The sequence below is a fragment of the Sus scrofa genome, chromosome 1 (genome assembly GCF_054392235.1).
Source record: "Sus scrofa isolate SSC_HxYL_T2T_F1_AM1 chromosome 1, Sscrofa_HxYL_maternal_Yorkshire_Landrace_v2.0, whole genome shotgun sequence".
Lineage (NCBI taxonomy): Eukaryota > Metazoa > Chordata > Mammalia > Artiodactyla > Suidae > Sus > Sus scrofa.
The window spans coordinates 74387440-74406439 of record NC_139383.1 but is presented as its reverse complement, the minus strand read 5'-3'; the positions used below and the strand labels follow the sequence as shown (position 1 = coordinate 74406439).

Here is a 19000-nt window from a genome sequence, read left to right as displayed (position 1 = left end):
AGTGTTGTCCCTGGGTGAGGAATCTCATTCTCTTTCAGCAAGCCCTCCTTTAAAGGAGTCTTCATCTCAGTTTCGTTTTAGGGTGAGCACCTGCTTTTCCCTCAGTGTTTTCTCTGCTTGGTCAGAGATGCTAAGGAGCTGGGGCAGAAACCACAACACAATGAATAGTCTGTCAAATCTACCCAAATGAAAATTCCAACAGGAACACATCTTACATTTTAAAAAAATGGTCTCTCTCTCTTTTTAAAATCAATTTCACTGATCACAGCGGGGTTTCATGCTTTCTGGCTTTCCTACCATGGTTGGTGTTTTCTATTCTTCACTAAGACCATTAAAATATTTCTGAACCCCCAAAGACCACTCTACCTAGAAGGAGACCTGCTCACTTGCTAATAGTCTTCGGGTCCTCCTGTCAGTTCATCACCAGATTAGGCAAGGACAGTAAATTTGGAGCACTTCCTCCAGTAGGTCACTCACATATCTGAGCCCCGCCCAGTCCTGCTCTCACTCTGAATAAATGCTGATAGCTGTTGCAGTTGCAATGTTCTCTTTAAACCCTCACTCCTTTTGTTGACTTGTAGAGGCTTACATTCCAAAAAAGGTAATTTGAAAGTGCTGCTGAATTTAGGTGCATTTTGCTAATTTGTTTTTATTATGCATAGAAATATTGGTATAAAAGGTGTTTCAATTATTTTCTAAGGGAGGGACCTATGCATTCTTTGCAACCACAAAGCTTTTAAATGGAGTTATTTTTCTCAGCCTATAATCGTTCTCCCTTTTAAGTACTCCAGCAGAAAAAGTAAGTTTACTGCTCCTCACACAATGGGCCTCTTCACTTTTTAGGTTTGGGAGACCTGGGTGACCTACGAAAGTTAATTAGAAGGTTAACAAAGACGAAGACAGAGTCGAATCCATCGCCTCTCCTTCAGCCAAAGATGTCATCCATTAATTAGGGAAATCGTTAAGGTGGCCTTTATAGAATCCATAGAAAATCTGCTGTTGGCGGTCGACAGTTTTGATCAGATTTTCCTCTCCCCAATAATGCTATCCTTAATAGTACGAAAAGCAGAGGTCTGGGGTGGGGAGAGGGGAGAGAGGAGGGGGTGGGAAGGATGTGTTTCAGCAACAGTACAGTTAACCAGCCGCTGATTGTGACGGCTTTGATTCTCAGGCTGCCCTGCATACTTGCTCCATGATGTAATCCTTATTGAACCTGGAAGCTGAGGCAGCTCGAGGGAGGCGGGAGAAGCTGCTGCTCCCGCCTCGCAGCCACAGGAGGCCCTGGGAGTTAGGAGATCACCCCCGGGGTGGGCTGCGTGGCCAGACTCTGTCTGTACGCAGTGCCGGTTCTTTGGAGGCACCGCTGCTCCAGCCACCCTGGAAGGCGAGCTCAGGCTGAGCACGGCTATCCAGTCCTGGTAGCTTTTTTTTTTTTTTTAATTGCTTTGAGAAGGAAGATTTCTCCCAGTCTCTCCCTTTCCGTTGATTCTCTGCAACCAAAACACCAGCTCAACTAAGGAAAAACTCGAATCTGAATCTTTGCCATCTTTTGAGAACCACAAGGAGAACAGAAAGTCTGAGTGTTTGTTGGTGGTTGCACAGACATAACCTTTCTGCCATCCCATTTCTTGTCTCTCTTCTTGCACATATGAACCTAGAATTTGTGATTTAGACAGGAGAGGCTTCAGGGTTTCCGTTTTGGTACAATGCAGTTAAAATTGTGTTAATTCTGAATATAGATTGCCTTTATTCTTTAATGTGGAACTTTTTTTTTTATACCATTTAAACCATTTTTAAGTGCACAGTTCAGTGGCATTAAGTACATTCACGTTTTTGTGCAACCACCACCATCATCCATCTTCCCAGATGAACTATTTGCGTTGTGGGACTTATTTTTGAAACCACATTGCAAGGTTGCTTCCATTGTTTTTCAAGTTGTCAGTAAATTAGCGTTTTTTTAAGGTGTTGGCAGTTTTTGCATACTTCTTCCATGGCAAAATCTGGAACAATATAATGTGGCTTTTCATGCAAAATATTTCTATGTATCTTTGCCTCTCACTTGATTGATACTGAACAAATACTGGACAAAATCTCATCCAGACAGTATGCTGCCACTGTGGTTTGCCTTACTTACCCATGCAGAGTGGGTAAGAATTTCTCAGAGAAGAGGGAAATGTCACTCTCAGCTCTTAGCATTACCATGGGAAGGACCAGAACTGCTAAACATACAAAATCACCCATACCCAGGCCCTTATCTTCCTCAGCCAGGTGGAAAGGAGTTCCTTTCCTCTGTCATCCTCCCAGCTCCTTCCTTCTTCCCACCCCTCAGGAGGCCAAACTCCATGGCTGGGATCAGGGCCTGGAACAGCAGCTGCCACCCAGGCCCTGCCAGCAGCCCTTTCAGTTGAGTCATCTCTCCTTTCCTGGCTGTAGACACAGCACTGGGGAAAGTGACAGAGGGTAAGTGGCCCTAGCTTCCCAAAAGAAAAAATAGTACTACCAAAAATCAGCTTAATGGTTAAAAGTGCATGGAATAAAAAAAATTCATAAATTATAAAATATAAGCCATAGCTCTCTCTACATGTCACTAACACCAAAGTTTAAAATAAAACTCCACCATCCCATATCCAAAGGATCTCTATTTCCTCTAAAAGCTTTGTACCTTTGATTTCAGTTTTATCATTATGTATACTTAGCATCTATGTTGTTACACTGCTTCATATCCTTTTGCTGTTATAGCTAGCAGTATATAAAGGACCTTAAACTAATTGGATTAAGAGACTCTGAATGGTTAGCTGATGGTGGCTCTGGGCTGAGTCGCACACATCAAGTACTCCCCATGTGGCTTCTCTACTCCACCAAGTCGGCTTGCTGAGGTACTTCATCTAGCCACCTTGACTGTATATTAGAATCACCAGAGGAGATTTTAAAGTTTCTAAGATGTACCTCGGTCCAGTTACACAAAGATTTCTGAAGGTTGGGACTACAGTATGGTATGTTTTTAAAGCTCAGGGGATTCCAATGAGGACTTTTACATTTAAGGTGATTTATGAGATTGAGAACTATGACGGTTAATTTTATATATCAACTTGACTGGGCCATGGGGTGCCCAGACATTTGGTCCAACATTATTCTGGATGTGTCTGTGAGAATGTTTTAGAATAAAGTGAACATCTGAATCAATAAACTGAGTAAAGCAGGTTGGCCTCCCTAAATGGGTGGGGCTCATCCATCAACTGAAGACCTGAACAGAATAAAAAGGCTGACTAAGAGAGAACTCCTCCTGCCTGACTGCTTTTGAGGTGGGATATCAGTTTTTTCCTGCCTTTGGACATGAAATGAAACATCAGTTCTTTTTGGATTTTAAGTCCACCAGTCTTTGGATTGAAACTACAGTTGACTCCTGAACAATGCTGGAGTTAGGGTGCTGACCCTCAAAGCAGTAAAGAATCCAAGCATAACTTTATAGTTAGCCCTCCATTTGCAGCTCTGCACCTATAGAGTCAACCAATCTTGGATGGTGAAGTAATAGAGTATTTAGTGAAAAAAATCTGCATAGAAGTAGATCCATAAGTTCAAACCAGTGTTATTTAAGGGTCAACTATACACCACTAGCTCTCCTAGTTCTCAGGCCTTTGAACTTGGACCATAACTATACCATTAACTCTCCTGGGATTTGTCAGCCTCCATAATTATGTGAGCCAATTCTTTATAACACATATAGATATACATCTTATTGGTTCTGATTCTCTGGGGAACTTGACACATATAGATTTTGTTACAATGAAGTGGGGTGCTGCCGTAACAAATACCTAAAAATGTGGAAGCAGCTTTGGAATTGGAAAATAGGTGGCAGTTGGATGTTAAAAGTCAGCCCAGAACAAAAAAAGAAGACCTAGAGATAAAGCCTCTATTAGAGAATACATAAATGATCATGAGCAGAATGTTTACAGAAATGTGAATGTTAAAGACTTCTGGTGAGATCTCAAGTAGAAATGAGGAATAGGTTATTAGAAACTGGAGGAAAGGTGATATTTATTAAAAGTGGCTAATAACTTGGCTGAACTGTGTGCTAGTGTGCTATGAAAAAGTGAACTTGCCAGCAATGAAACTGGATATTTAGCAAAGAGATTTCTAAGCAAAGTATTGAAAGTGTGACTTTAGTCTTCCTCACCGCTTTTAATAAAATCAAGAGGAGAGAGATGAGTTGAAGGAGAAATCTTTAAGCAAAAAGGAACTGGAACTTTAAAGATCTGAAAAATTCTCAGCCTATCCATTATTACAAAAAATGAGGAAGATGTTCTGAAGAGAAAACTAGGGTGTAGGTGGCTGAACAACCCTTTGATAAGGAGATTAAGATGACTGTGACCCATGGATCTAATCAACCATATCAGCAGAAGCCAGAAACAGAGATCACATGACCAAAAACACTGTCCACTTCAAGAAAATGGGACAATACAAAATATACCAACAACTCATGCAGCTGAATATATTAAAAAACCCAACCCACTAAAAAAATGGACAGAAGATCTAAATATACTTTTCTCCAAAGAAGACAAAACAGTGGCAAAAAAAAAAAAAAACCCCACACGAAAAGATGTTCAACATCACTAATTATAAGAGAAATGCAGATCAAAATTACAATGAGGTATCAGCTCACACCAGCCAGAATGACTATCATCAAAAAATCTACAGACAATAAATGCTGGAGAGGTTGTGGAGAAAAAGGACACTTCTACACTGTTGGTAGGAATATAAATGGTACAACCACTATGGAGAATAGTATGGAGGTTTCTTAAAAAACTAAATATATAACTACCATATGATCCAGCAATGCAACTTCTGGGCATATCTTTGCAGAAAACCACAATTCAAAAAGATACATTCACCCCAATGTTCACTGAAGCACTATTTGTTTTAAGGGCCACACCTTCGGCATATTGAAGTTCCCAGGCTAGGGGTCGAATCAGAGCTGTAGCTGCCAGCCTATGCCACAGTCACAACAATGTGGGATCCAGCCACATCTACAACCTACACCAGAGCTCATGGCAACACCAGATCCTTAACCCACCAAGCAAGGCCAGGGATTGAACCCCCATCCTCATGGATACTAGTCAGGTTTGTTACCACTGAGCCACAACAGGAACTCCAACTGAAGCACTATTTGCAATAGCCAAGACATGGAAGCAACCTTAAAGTCCCTCAACAGAGGACTGAATAAAGAAGATGTGGTACATATACACAATGGAATATTACTCAGCCATAAAAAGAATGAAATTATGCCACTTGCAACAACATGAATAGACCCAGAAATGACACTAAGTGAATACTTGAAGTCAGTCAGACAGAGAAAGACAAATATCATATGAGATTCCTAATATGTAGAATCTAACCAAAAAACGATACAAAAGAACTTACAAAACAGAAACAGACTCAAAGATTCTTAAACCAAATTTATGGTTACCAAAGGGGAAATGTAGGATGGAAGGGATAAATTATGGGTTTGGGATTGACATATACACACTACTATATATAAAATAGATAGGTTACAAGGATCTATTGTATAGCACAGGGTTATCTACTCAATACTCTATAATAATCTCTATGGGAAAAGAACCTGAAAATGAATAGATACACATATATGCATAACTGATTTATTTTGCTGTACACCTGAAACTAACATAACTTTCTAAGCCAACTATACTCCAATAAATTTTTTTTTTAAAAAAAGAGTAAGAGCTGATTAAAAAAAAAAAAAAAAGGAGTTCCCGTCGTGGCGCAGTGGTTAACGAATCCGACTAGGAACCATGAGGTTGCGGGTTCGGTCCCTGCCCTTGCTCAGTGGGTTAACGATCCGGCGTTGCCGTGAGCTGTGGTGTAGGTCGCAGAGGCGGCTCAGATCCTGCGTTGCTGTGGCTCTGGCGTAGGTTGGCGGCCACAGCTCCGATTAGACCCCTAGCCTGGGAACCTCCATATGCCGCAGGAGCGGCCCAAGAAATAACAAAAAAAAAAAAAAGAAATTGGGATGAAACAAAGGAAGACTGCTAACATAACTATCCTTCAAGAAATGCAGATGACCTGAAGGTGATTCAGATGGTTGCCTACCACAGGCAAGGCTGCTTTCTCCCTGTTTTCAAGGGAAGAGCCCTTGAAGAAAGCTACAGCAGGGACCCTCAGCAGAGAGCTGAAGGGGTAGGGCTGCCCACAAAGCCTTGAGGGTGACAATGCCACCTCAGTGGCCCTGGAGGGCAGTGCATCAAACCAAAGAGGATTATTCTCAAGCCTTTAAGATCTAATGGAATTTGCCTTGCTAGGTTTTATACTTGCTTGGGACCTGCTGTCCTTTCCTTCTTTTCTGTCTCTTCCTCTTGGAACAGGAATGTCTGTTCTATGCCTGCCTCACCATTGTATTTTGAAAGCACGTAAATTTTCTGGTTTTAAGGTTTACATCTGGAGAGGAATTTTCCTTAGGATAAGCCTCACTCATATCTGGTTTAGATGCTATTTAAATGAGACTCTGGACTTTAGAGTTTACAGCTGATGCTAGAATAAGTTAAAACTTTGGGGGCTATTGGGATGAAGTGCATGTATTTGCATATGAGAAGGCAGTGAATTTGGGGGGCCCAAGGGAGAATGTTATGGACTGAATGTGCACCCCAATTCATATGTTGAAGTGCTAACCCCCAATATGGCTATATTTGGAGATAGGCTTGTTTGGGCGGTAATAAAGGTTTAATTAGGCCTTAAGAGTAGGGCCCAAATCCAATAGGGCTGGCGATTTTATAAGAAGAGGAAGGGACACAGGAGCCCTTTCTTCCTCATGTTAGGACACAAAGAGAAGGCAGTCATCTGCAAACTAGGAATAGAGCTGTCACCAGAAACCAGATTGATCAGCATCTTGATCTTGGGCCTCTCAGCTTCTGGAACTATGAGAAAATAAATTTCTGTTGTTCAAACTATAATATCTATAGAATTTTGTTATGGCAGTCTGAGTAGACTAATATGAGAACTATATAAAGGAGATATTGATCACTGCTCCTACCCATATCCCCTTCTAAAATAAAACCCTGGCCTGCTTCATGGGTCACATGCTCCTGTGTCTTCAGCTTACTGGCCAGGGTGAGTACTGGACCCAGGAGACTCTATTCATGGGCCTCTTAAATATTTCAGGCATAAAACTCACAGATCACAGTTTCATAAGTTCATAAGATCTTCTTTTGAATTGTTAATTATCTAGGGATAACTCAGGTTAGGGTGAGTTAGCTTGGTCAGATCTTATACCTACCTGAAAAGCTGGTTGTAATAGTAATTTTGAAACCTGAGGCACTTTTCAAAAAGGACAGGCTTATTAAAAAAAAAACAAACAAACAGGCTTAAAAGGGTAACAGGATCTTTCAGAAGCAAAGGTCAGTATGGGAATGTAGGACACCTATGGGGGAAATGGCTAAGAAGTAAGGTGAAGGTGGGGAGATTGAAGGACACAAGACAAACTTGGCTTGCATCGCAGTTTTCCCCAGGACTACTTTAAAAAATCTTTTTATTTATTTATTTATTTTTTGGTCATACTCACTACATGTGGAAGTTCCCAGGCCAGAGATAGAACCCATACCACTGGAGTGATAATACCAGATCCTTAACCCACTGAGCCACCAGGGAATCCTCCCTGGGACTTCTAATCATACAAATTCTTCACTCTTGCCCTCCAATTCATCTTGAGAGTGGTCTTTGTCATAATTGTCCTAATCAAAGCAAATTTGATTCTAAAGATAAAAGACCCATTCAAACTTACTTATGTATTTGGGGGAGGAGAGTGGTTATTGAATGGATACAGCAAAAGTACAGAGGAACTTCTGGGGAAGCCATAGCTATTTCCTACTCTCCTCTCTGCCCCCTCCCCCAGGCCCTCTGGCTTCTTGTGTTAGTTCACCTGGGCAGGTCTACCCATCCTCTCTGTACAAGAGCTCTCTCAGCCACCTCAAGGTGGGATGGGCCTGGAAGAGCTTGTAAGTCATCTCCTGAAGAAATGCATGCTGAAAATTTCTATTCAGATTGTTAGAAATGTTCAAAATACCTTACTTTTCTATTTTAAATCCTAAATAATTAGATTTAAATTTGGATTAATGGGTATACTGGGGAGTGAAGTATTTGACTCATTTTTTGGTAAAACCTTTGTGTTAACCAGAAAAATGCTTTTAATTACAGAAAAAATTCTAAAAATTCTCTAAAGTGTTCACTTTCCTCTCTTTTTAAGACAGTGACAATATTTGCTACCTCTTGGTGACATGTGAATCATAAATTTTAATAGCAGTTCCCATGGAAGAGATTCCAGGGACAAGTGGAAACGGTACCTGGTTTAGGTGGTTAGAACACCTCCTTCATCCCAGATGTATCATCAGAGGAACCTCAGGCAAGTCACTGAGCCTCTCTGAGCCCTACTTTTTTCATATGAGATAGAGGAAATGGAGTTAGCAATACTTGTCTTTATTCATTTATTTTTGTCTTTTTGGAGCTGAACCTGAGGTATATGGACGTACCCAGGCTAGGGGTCGAATTGGAGCTACAGCTGTGGGCCTACAACACAGCCACAGCAATGCAGGATCTGAGCTACATCTTCAACCTACACCACAGCTTATGGCAATGCTGGATCCTTAACCCACTGAGCAAGGCCAGGGATCGAACCTGCATCCTCATGGATCCTAGTCGGATTGGTTAACCACTAAGCCACGACAGGAACTCTCAATACTTGTCTTTTTGATAGGGATAGAGTAGAATAGTTATACAGATAGTTGTAGAAATCCCAGTAGGGGGAGTTCCCCTTGTGGCACAGTGGAAATGAAACCAACTAGTACTAATGAGGATGTGGGTTTAATACCAGGCCTTGCTCAGTGGGTCAGGGATCTGGCGTTGCCAGTGAGCTGTGGTGTAGGTCACAGATGTGGCTCAGATCCTGTGTTGTAAGCCAGCAGCTGTAGCTCTGATTTGAGCCCTAGCCTGGGAACTTCCATATGCTTTGGAAGAGGCCCTTAAAAACAAAAAAATGAAAAATAAAAAAAATTAAAAAAAAATAAATTAATTAAAAATCCCGGTAGGGAACCACAGATAAAGAGGGAAACAGGGAACTCTGGGAGACCAATGTAAGTAAGTTAATAATTGCTCAAGAAAGCCATCAGAACTATAAAACCATAAATAAAAGCATGATATATGCCTCAGGTCATTAAGTGAAACATAAAATGAGGCCTGCATTCAAGTTTAGCAAGATAATGATCCTTAGGGCCAAAGACAGGAATTTAAGGGGAAGATGACATTTCAAAGCAGGAGACCTTCATAATCAGAAACCTGAGATGATTCAACATAATTTAGCATATGTTACCACCCTTCTGCTGATTTGAATAAGTGCCATGACAGTCTTAGTTTGACCTCAGAGGGTCAAATACTCTCTTACTAGATACGAAGGAAGAGCTAATGATGTAAGCCTGATGTCTACTTGGAGAGGAAGAAGACAGTTTTTCCCCCTCCCTACTTTCCTTGGATTATAAAAATGTAGCCCACCTAATCCAATGGACAGAGCCTCCTTGCCTGCCCATTTCCATCTCTCATAACTGTCTTATCTTAATAAATCTATTCCTTGTTTACCACTTTGCCTCTTGCTGAACTCCTTTTGCACTGAGATGCAAAGAACCCGAACCTCTCAGCAAGTCCAGACACAAGGTGAGTGATTCTAATTTAAAAAAATAACAAAAACAGAGTTCCCGTTGTGGCTTAGTGGTTAACAAATCTGACTAGGAACCATGAGGTTGCGGTCCATCCTGGGCCTCGCTCAGTGGGTTAAGGATCTGGCATTGCCGTGAGCTATGGTGTGGTTTGCAGACTTGGCTTGGATCCCGCGTTGCTGTGGCTGTGGCGTAGGCCGGCAGTTACAGCTCCGATTCGACCCCTAGCCTGGGAACCTCCATATGCCTCAGGTGCAGCCCTCCAAAGTAAAAAAAAAAACAAAACAAAAACAACACCCAAAAAACAAAAAACAAAAAGCTGTGGGTTCAAGTCCCAATCTGAGTTCTGGCTTAGGTTCAAGTCATAAGTGTCGGTTTCATTTTTTTTTATCTTGGTGGTAATAACTTTAAATTTATATGTGAAATTAATTTGAAAATTGAAAGCCTAGGTTATTATTTCAGTCTGTGGCATATAGGATGTGCTCTATAAATGTCTGTTGGATGACTTCTATGGTGTGAACAGTCTCAATGTACAAGGATAGAATTGGCTGAATCTCTGTAAATTCTAGATCATATTCTAAAAAACTGAGGTTAGATTTGTTTTTGTTTTGATAACAAATTCCTCATGGGAGCTAATTCTGTTAACTTTCACAAAGTGAGATATTAGGAAAACAATTATGTAAAATTAAGGGTCCATTCACTGAGTACAGGCTTAACTGAGTGGCTACTCAGTTGTATAAGAAAGTCATTATTGGAGTTCCCATTGTGGCTCAGTGGAAAGGAACCTGACTAGTATCCATGAGGATGTGGGTTCGATCCCTGGCCTCACTGAGTGGGTTAAGGATTACTGTATTCGTTTTTTTAGTTTATTCAACAAATACTTAACCTAGGACATTGGGGACATGTCGAACAGAAACAGACATGATCCTTGTCCTCATGGAGCAGACAGTCTGGTACTTGAAACACCCCATACATCAAAAAGTTGTTAAGGAGATGCTCCACCTCCCCTGACCTGTTTTCTTGGTTCCCACAACTATCCCTTTTGACCAGGGCCTAGAAGGGAGCTGGGTGAAACAGGACAAATGCCAAGGTGCAGCAGTTCAGAAGAGGGCTCAGGGAACCCCCTGGTGGCACATGAGGTTCAGGATCCATTATTATGTCATTGCTGTGGCTCAGGTTGCTGCTGTGGCACGGATTCGACCTGGCCCAGGAATTTCTGCATGCCATGGGCGTGGCCAAAAAGAGAGAGAGAGAGAGAAGAGGGCTGGGTTCTCACATAACAATTTATATTTTTATTTTTTTTTTCTGGCTGTGCCTGTGGCATATGGGAGTTCCCAGGCCATGGATTAAATCTGAGCTGTAGCTGTGACCTACACCATAGCTGCAGCAACGCCAGATCCTTAACCCATTACACCACAGTGGGAACTCCCCATATAACACTTTTTACATCACTGTCCTTGGCTGAGGTGAGAGACAAGTTCTTCTCACTAAGGCTGGAACACCTTTAATGACTGTATATAAAAGTATCCAAATGCCATGTCTTAGCTCTACTCTGATCTGACAATGGCTAACACTTTTTGAGGGCCTATCCAGGGCAGGCACTGTGCTGGACACTTTTCATGTTTCGTCTTTTTTTTTTTTTTCTTTTTTCTTTTTTGTCTTTTTGCTATTTCTTTGGGCCGCTCCTGTGGCATATGGAGGTTCCCAGGCTAAGGGTCGAATCGGAGCTGTAGCCACTGGCCTACACCAGAGCCACAGCAACGCGGGATCCGAGCTGCGTCTGCAACCTACACCACAGCTCACGGCAACGCCAGATCGTGAACCCATTGAGCAAGGGCAGGGACCGAACCTGCAACCTCATGGTTCCTAGTCGGATTCGTTAACTACTGCGCCACGATGGGAACTCCTCATGTTTCATCTTTAATCTTCACACCAGCCTTGCAAGGTAGATACTATCATCATCCTCAGTTTGCTTATGAGGAGACTACAGCTGTAGAGGACACGGCCAAGGTCACAATATATGGTTACAACAGAACTAAACCTGTTACGTCTTACTTGAGTACATTTCCTTTTCCTGCCAAACCAGGTAGGGCCTTTACTATTTTCTAAAAAGAACAGTGGGAACCCTGTGTTTCTATTCCTTGCCACAATGGGGGAAAACACATGTCTTTTGACATAACATACGACAATGATAATAATAGCTAATATTAATTGAGCAATTATTATGTGGCAGATACTGTTCTAAGTTATTTATATGTATGAATTCATTTAATCTTAACAAACCTATGAAGTGGCTACTCTTTTTACTTAACATTATTTATCTATTATTTTACAGGTGAGGAACTGAGACACAGACAGACAAGCAATTTGTCCAAGGTGACTCAGCTGGTATGTGGCAGAGGCAGAGTTTAGACCCAAGTTGCCTGGGTTGAGAGCTTAAAATGTGTCATTTCGTCCAAGAGAAATATGATTTTCAATTTCTATTACACAGTGTTCTTAGGTGGTGAAATAAAGGTCACTAGCATGGGAAAAACCCTTCTCTCCTTACCCCCTACCCCCATAAGCAGAAGACCCAATTCCCATTCACAGTCTGAACAGTTTCCTCTATCACTGTGCAGTATGCAACCTACACAACTGAATGCAACCTCTCTGAGTTCCATCCACCATGGAATGGAACATGACCAAAGAAATGCATCATGTTCTAAATCTGCGCTTTATGCCTAATTTAGTTTTTGTTTCCAAATGCATAACATTCTCCATAGGCATGAGAGTTCTCTCAGAGAATTAACAAGTACTTTTTGAGAAGAGGACTTGAAAAAACTTAGGAGCACTTTCTTTCCCTTTCTTTCTTTTCTTCTTCTTCTTCTTCTTCTTTTTTTTTTTTTTTTTTTTTGGTTGGTTTTGAAGAAACCTACAAGTACTTTTTTTGACCAGTTCAGACAAGTGACTGAAAAGTCAAAAATTAATTTCTTAAAAATGTCAGGTTTTGGATCTTCACTCTCACTGACTGGCTATTTGGGTAAATTGCAGTGGCATCACTTATTGTGCAGCAACCTCAGTGGCTCAGCTGGGGGCAAAGCAAAAGCAGAAGGAAGCAAAAAAGTGTTGGAGCATCGGGTTGGTGGATTCTAACTTCAGTCCACTAAACATTCTCCCTCTTTATCACAGAGACACATACAAGAGATCTCAGAAGCAGGCTGATGTCCTCCAATATAAACCTAGTTGGTGGCTATGAACTATTAAGGATGCTTGATAACTACTAATTACATGAATTAGGAGCATAATATGTAATTACTAATGTTCTACTTTCCTCTGTCTTTGCTGCACCACAGGGAAAAGTTTCCACAGAAATTGGTTTGTATAAGCAAAAACCAAAATTAAATTAAGAGGTCACACGCCAGTATCAAAGACAAAATCAGCAAAACATTTTCTAATCAGAAACTGCAAAAAAAAATCAGAGCTTTTATATAATAGAAAAATTAGGATTTGGATAGTGGTATTCTCTCAACCAACTTTCACAAATATTTCCTGGAACAGGCCCAATGACTGAATCTTCATTTAGCCTATTCTTTTTTTCAGATGTAACTGAATTCACTTGTTTTGGTTTTTGCCTCCCCCACCTTCCATCCAGTGGCAAGGGCAGTGCTGCTCTGCTCTCATGCAGCACTGGCACAGTCTGTACACCACATTTGGCTGTCTCTTTTCCGGGGATCAGAGGCTCTTAGTACTTTCTTTCACAGCTCCTATCTTCCTATACCCTGGGAAATTCCCCTTTACCCTCTGCTCCCCCCATGACACTCCACCAACCCACTCCCCAGCCCCAAACGTTATTGCTATGAAAACAAACAACTCTATCAGCTGAGGAGGAGATCATCTGAAAAATATCTTCTGAGAGGAATCTGGTGTAGGAAAATACAAAAGGTCTAAAATCTTTAACTGAAATCACTTAGGATTGCGAGAGCTGACACTGAGTTGAAGCAATACACATTCCTTGTGGCTGAGGGGTGCATGTATCACTAGAAGGAGGAAAGATAGCTTTTGTTGTTGTTTGGTACCAGGGGAAAGGATTTAGCAGCACACACATCAGGTTGGAGTGAAAAGTCTCTAAAGACATATTTGTTCCCACATTAGTTTCCTTGACTGCAGACCTATGTTTTAGCCTCAACTCACCCCCAGACCCTAAAGCTATCTCCATGGGGGTTTGGGGGATGGTGTTGGACAATGTGACTAGCTAAACAATTCCTACAACCTGCCTACATGTCCCCTCGTGCTCCTAGAACTCTCCCTGGAAGGTTGGCTGGCTGACTGAGTTTCAGGGTTTTATAAAACATTAGCTTCTACTCCTGCTCCTTGAGATTAAAAAAAAAAAATGTTCAAATGAAGGCACAACAGGGAAAGGTAAGAAGCCCACGTCTCCTTTCTGTTCTTGAATGGAAGTTGAGGTAGTTTTTAAAAAAGGATTTGGATGTAGAAACTTAAAAAATTCACTTTCCTCTTTGGGGATTCTTTTCCACTATGTTTGCCGGAGGCTAACTAGAGTGCTTTTGGAACATGAACACACACACACACACACACACACACACACACACACACACACACACACACACAGCACGTCACCCAGCACACCACAGGCCCTGCTCTCTTACTCACATGTCATCCCTGAGGACGTGCAGGCCTCCAGGACAAGAACCACAGTCACTAGTCAGTAGAGTCTGGTGAGCAGCCAGAGGGCTGGTGGGCCCCATCTGCTCTTGCCATGAGTGGGTCTTTAGTCTGGTTTAGAAGGAATCAGAGTCTGTGTGATTTCTCCATGGTGTCCCAGCATCTAGTTGTCCCGTCTCCAAGTGCAGCCTTCTACGTGCAACAAGGGAACGCTGGCTTCTTTGAAACAGGCTTCTTAGAGCAGAGCAGAGGAAGCCAAGTGTGAAGGGTGTCAGCAGCAGTGACACGCCCTGGGGGGAAGATGTGGGACCAATGGGGCTCTGAGCCAACAGCAAGACAGGGGAAGGCTGCTGTGAGTCAGGGGAGTTCTTCCAGGATCCTGCTTGCTCCTGGACCATCTTTTGTCAGTTTAAAGTGGCACCTTCACCACTGGTCTTGCCTTGGCCTGGGAGGCAAGGGGCCAGGGTGGGGGAAGTGTACTAATTTTCATTCATTAACATATTACTTTGCAATCAAGCCATTCTCATACAAATGGTGCATAGTCCTCATACCCCATGAAATAAGTGGCATCCACCCCATTTTATTAATGAAGAAATCAAGGATTCAGACTGGTTTAAGTCCTGTGTTCCTTAAGGTAAGGCTATTAGTACAGGCAAGACAAGAAGTCTCAGGCCTCCTGATTTGAAGTTCTTGCCCTTACACATCTTTAGTCAGCAGTGTGTACTGTATTCCTAATCATGGAACTAATGTCAATTTAGGTTCTGTTAAGAATTCACACAGTGAACTATATTCAATATCCTATGATAAACCATAATGGAAAAGAACATTTAAAAAAAAGAATGTATAGGAGTTTTCTTGTGGCACAGCAGGTTGAGGATCTGGCACTGTCATTGCAGTGGCTCCGGTTGCTGCTGGACGTGGGTTCGATCCCTGGCCTGGGAACTCCCACATGCCACAGGTGTAGAAGAAAAAAAATTAGTGTACATACATTAAAAAAAAAAAAAAAAAGATTCCAAAGACAACTTGTCTTGGTTACTGTCATCCTGGCGCTTAAAACAGGGCTAGTCAGAAATAAGAGATAAGGGCTGGATGGTATGCATTTCATGAGCTATTGGTTCATTTATGTACTAGGCAAGTGGATTTTACCACTGTCCCAGACGCTGGGACAGTGGTAGAAGGACACAAAGATGAAAAGGATCCAGTCTCTATTCTCAAGAAGTTCCGTCTAGACAAGGGACTTTCACTGCTCAAAGTTAATCAAAGGCTTCCATTGCTTCCAAGGTAAAATCCCAATCCTTGATGTGTCCCATAAGGCTGTTAAGAGATTAGATCTTTGCCCTCCCTCTCAAGCTTCAGTCTGCTCACCTGCACTGGGCTTCATTGAGTTCCTCAGTCATGCTAAACCTCCTTTCTTCCTTGGGGTCTTTGCACCCTGGATCTTTGCTTCAGGGAAGTGTCTTTTAAGCAGGGTCTTGAAGAATAAATAAGAGATTTCTAGGCAGAAAGTGATGGGGTGGATTCCAGTTAGAGGAGTTTGAGTGGGGAGGGGACTTCATGAATAAGAGTGGCTGGGGAAAGTTTCAAAGAAAAGGCAAAATGTTCTTTGTATGTAACTGATATTTAATAACTATCTGTCCTACATAGTTGAGCCAGGAAGGCTGGGGATGAGGAGGGTGTGGCAGGATGGGAGAGCAGGAAAGTGAGAGCAGGACCACATAAGCAAAGCCTTAGGAGCTGGGGTTACCTGAGAAGGATGAGGGGCAGAGGAGCCATCTGAGAAGCAGGTTGGGGGTGGTGGTAAGGTGAGAGAGTGTGGGTGTTCAATGGGATGGTATGGGAGAAATGAACTCTAGTCACATTTCATTCAGTTACTTGCTTTGTGACCTTGGACAAGTCACTTCTCTTGGCCAGAAAACTTGTGAGGAAGATGGAGTTAGTAGGTAATCTCTAAATCTCTCCTTTCCAGGTGAAATGTGGTCTTTAAAGTTCGGGTGATGACAGAGAGTTGCAGAAGCCAGGAAAGATGCAGACACTGGAAAAGAGAAGGAAATACCAGGAGGATAGAGAGAGCTTAGGCAGAGTGTTGGCATCAGAGTCTCCTACAGCATGCAGGGCTGTGGAGAAGGACTAAAGTTTGGAGAGGAAGTCAGGGCTGAGTGACCTGCCATGGTAAGCTGTAGCCTATGACTCATTGGTGTCCCACCAGATCCAGATCAACAGAACCCAACTGTTCCTCACTCTTACCCTGATCTAGTGTGAGGGAACCAGCTCACCATCAGGGGAGAAGGGTGCTATGACCAGTAAAACTGAGGGCCAGGTTCAAAAAGTAGGAAGAAGGGGGAAAGAACTGAAGGGACTTTTTGGACAGTCCAAACGACAGGACAAGCCCCTCACCCAGGTTTTTCTCTCATGACCCTATTCTGCCCCATAGATGTCACTTGTTTCTCTCTCTCTCTTTTCTTTTTTGGTACTTTTGCGGAGGGGGAGCAAGGCGAGAGAGGTGGGAAGAGACTTTTTTTCACATGAGTCCTCAGAATTACAGTTCACAAACTATTCAGTAAACTGACCGGCCTCAACCTCCCCTTCAACGGCCTAATCTAAGGGGTGGATCTATGTGTTTTGTTGCTTGTCAGAAACAATCGCTGCGCGGCCCATTACATTTACAGCACGTCGCCCTTTAATTGGTGTAACACGCTGAGGCCTGAAAGGAGGAGAGGCCCACAAAAGCGCCCGTGAATGAGCCTTGACTCACACAAAAACACTCTGCAGAAGTTCAGAGCTGGCCACTAACAAGGAGGTAGGGAGTTAGTTTGAAAAGGGGGTGAAGTTCAGAAATGTGTCACCTTGAGGAGCCTCCCATCAAAGCAATGGTCGCATTGACAAGCTGCAAAGAAAAAAAGTTAAACCTTCAGGGCTGCAGACTTGCCTGCTGGATTTATTCTTTTTAAACTTGAGAAGGAGGGTAGGAGAGGGGAGAGTCTTTTTCTTCTCTTCCCCACCCATGTCTCTCTGCTCCCCTTATTTACTTCAGAGAGCCTTAAAGAAATCAGCATGAAAAAACATACCTCCCACCACCCTGCTAAGATACGCTATTAAAAAAAATAAATGTATAAAAAGTCAGGATGAATGGGGTGCTGTAGCTGATTTCAGCCTCTGTGGGAATAGTGTTTTGTCTCTGCTCTCTTGTTCCTCCTCCCCTATCCATTTTCTAAGGCGACTCCCCACAGCCTGGGGCTGGGAGTGCTGAGGCCTGGGGCTGGGTGCGTGCAGTCCTGGAGAGTATGCCCCCCAATTGTGTGAGGGTGAAGGGTGCATTCTGGATCCTCCGCAGCAAAGGAGACTGGTGTGGAGCCCTAGCAAAGTATGTGAGAGCAGCGATCTGTGCTGGTGCGAGCCCAGCGTGCAGCCGGGAACTGCTGGCCAGCCCAGGGGAAGGAAGGGACCAAGCTTTCCCACCTCCTGCCTGTAACACCTAGGGGAGATTCTACCCAGACAGAGTAGGTTTTGGAGTTTGGTTCCAGTTTGAAAATAAGGAGTCCCTAAAAGAAGAAACTTGTGTGCATAGGCCCAGGGTGGAGGTGCAGGAACGGATTGCACCTTCTGTCCCTCTGCCCTCCACAATCACCTGCTCGGTCCCTCTTGCACACCGTTCTCATTCTAGGTTCCCGAAATTTACTCAGTGGCAGTTGTGAGGTTGATTTCTCAAACACTCCCCTGCACCTTGCTCCTTGCCTTCCTTGAGGGCTCCCCGCCACACCAGCGCCCTCCATCCAGTTCCTGGGTAGGCACCTCAGTGTCCCAGGGGCACCCTCCTCTGCTGTCTATTCCCGCCTTTGTCTGTCGACTGGACCCCCACCCCTTGCGCTGCTCCTGTGAACTGACTGCCCCATGTGAAGGCAGGGGTGCTTTTCAATGCAGAGCCACAGCTCCCTCCAGATTTGTAATCCGCCAAAAAGCCGCTGATTGCTGCAATCGTTACTTTTCATTAAAAAAACTTAGAAGCAATTTGGGAGAACCCTTCTCAATGAATACATTTACCCCCGAACGGTCTTTATTCTCCGCCTCCACTTGATGAGTTTCTCTGGCACGAATCCGGTCTTACAGGCACAGAATGGGCAATCCCTTGATCCCCGTCAATTGTCATCCCGAGTCGGGGCCACTTTGACCGCCAATAGTGGGGAAGTCAGAGCTAATCCTCAGAAGGAATCACGGGAAAAGAAAAGCAACAATAACCAAGTCAAGCGTAAAAAATGAAAGAGAAATCTCTATTATCACTCACTACATTTCCCAGCTATGTACTGAAAAAATCAGCTCGCTTGTCATTCGAGTCAGACACCCACACAAGAATATGGGGTCGTGGTGGGTTGGTAGACTCACACGACGTAAGGAGCGATATTTGAGAGCAAAAGGCCTCTCTTCTGCTTCTGCCAAATCCCTCTCACATCCGCCATAACCATTAAATACAGACTGACTTTATTCTGTATGGGGAGGCCGAGGAATAGGTGGTGAGGGAGCCCCCAGCTGTGCGCGGATACAAAAAGGTCCCTGGAGAGGGAGATGGGGGTGGAGGGTCCATGTTAAAGAAACCCGCCTCTCCAGGGCACCTCTAGGAGGCTGGGCCTCGCCCG

The 19000-nt window shown here is 43.2% G+C and overlaps 1 protein-coding gene across 4 annotated transcripts in view; it reads right to left on the bottom strand.

Annotated features, from left to right (window-relative positions):
- Positions 1 to 19000, bottom strand: part of NR2E1 (nuclear receptor subfamily 2 group E member 1) — a 111556-nt gene that overhangs the window by 48657 nt on the left and 43899 nt on the right. The window contains exons 2-5 of one of the 4 annotated variants that reach the window (XM_084962564.1): positions 18411 to 18561; positions 17216 to 17256; positions 15738 to 15866; positions 14361 to 14662 (exon numbers count right to left, since the gene is read on the bottom strand). The exons of the other annotated variants lie outside the window; for them this stretch is intronic. The gene's annotated coding sequence lies outside the window, so the exon portion shown is untranslated. The remainder of the gene's footprint in view (positions 1 to 14360; positions 14663 to 15737; positions 15867 to 17215; positions 17257 to 18410; positions 18562 to 19000) is intronic. 4 annotated transcript variants of the gene reach the window in all.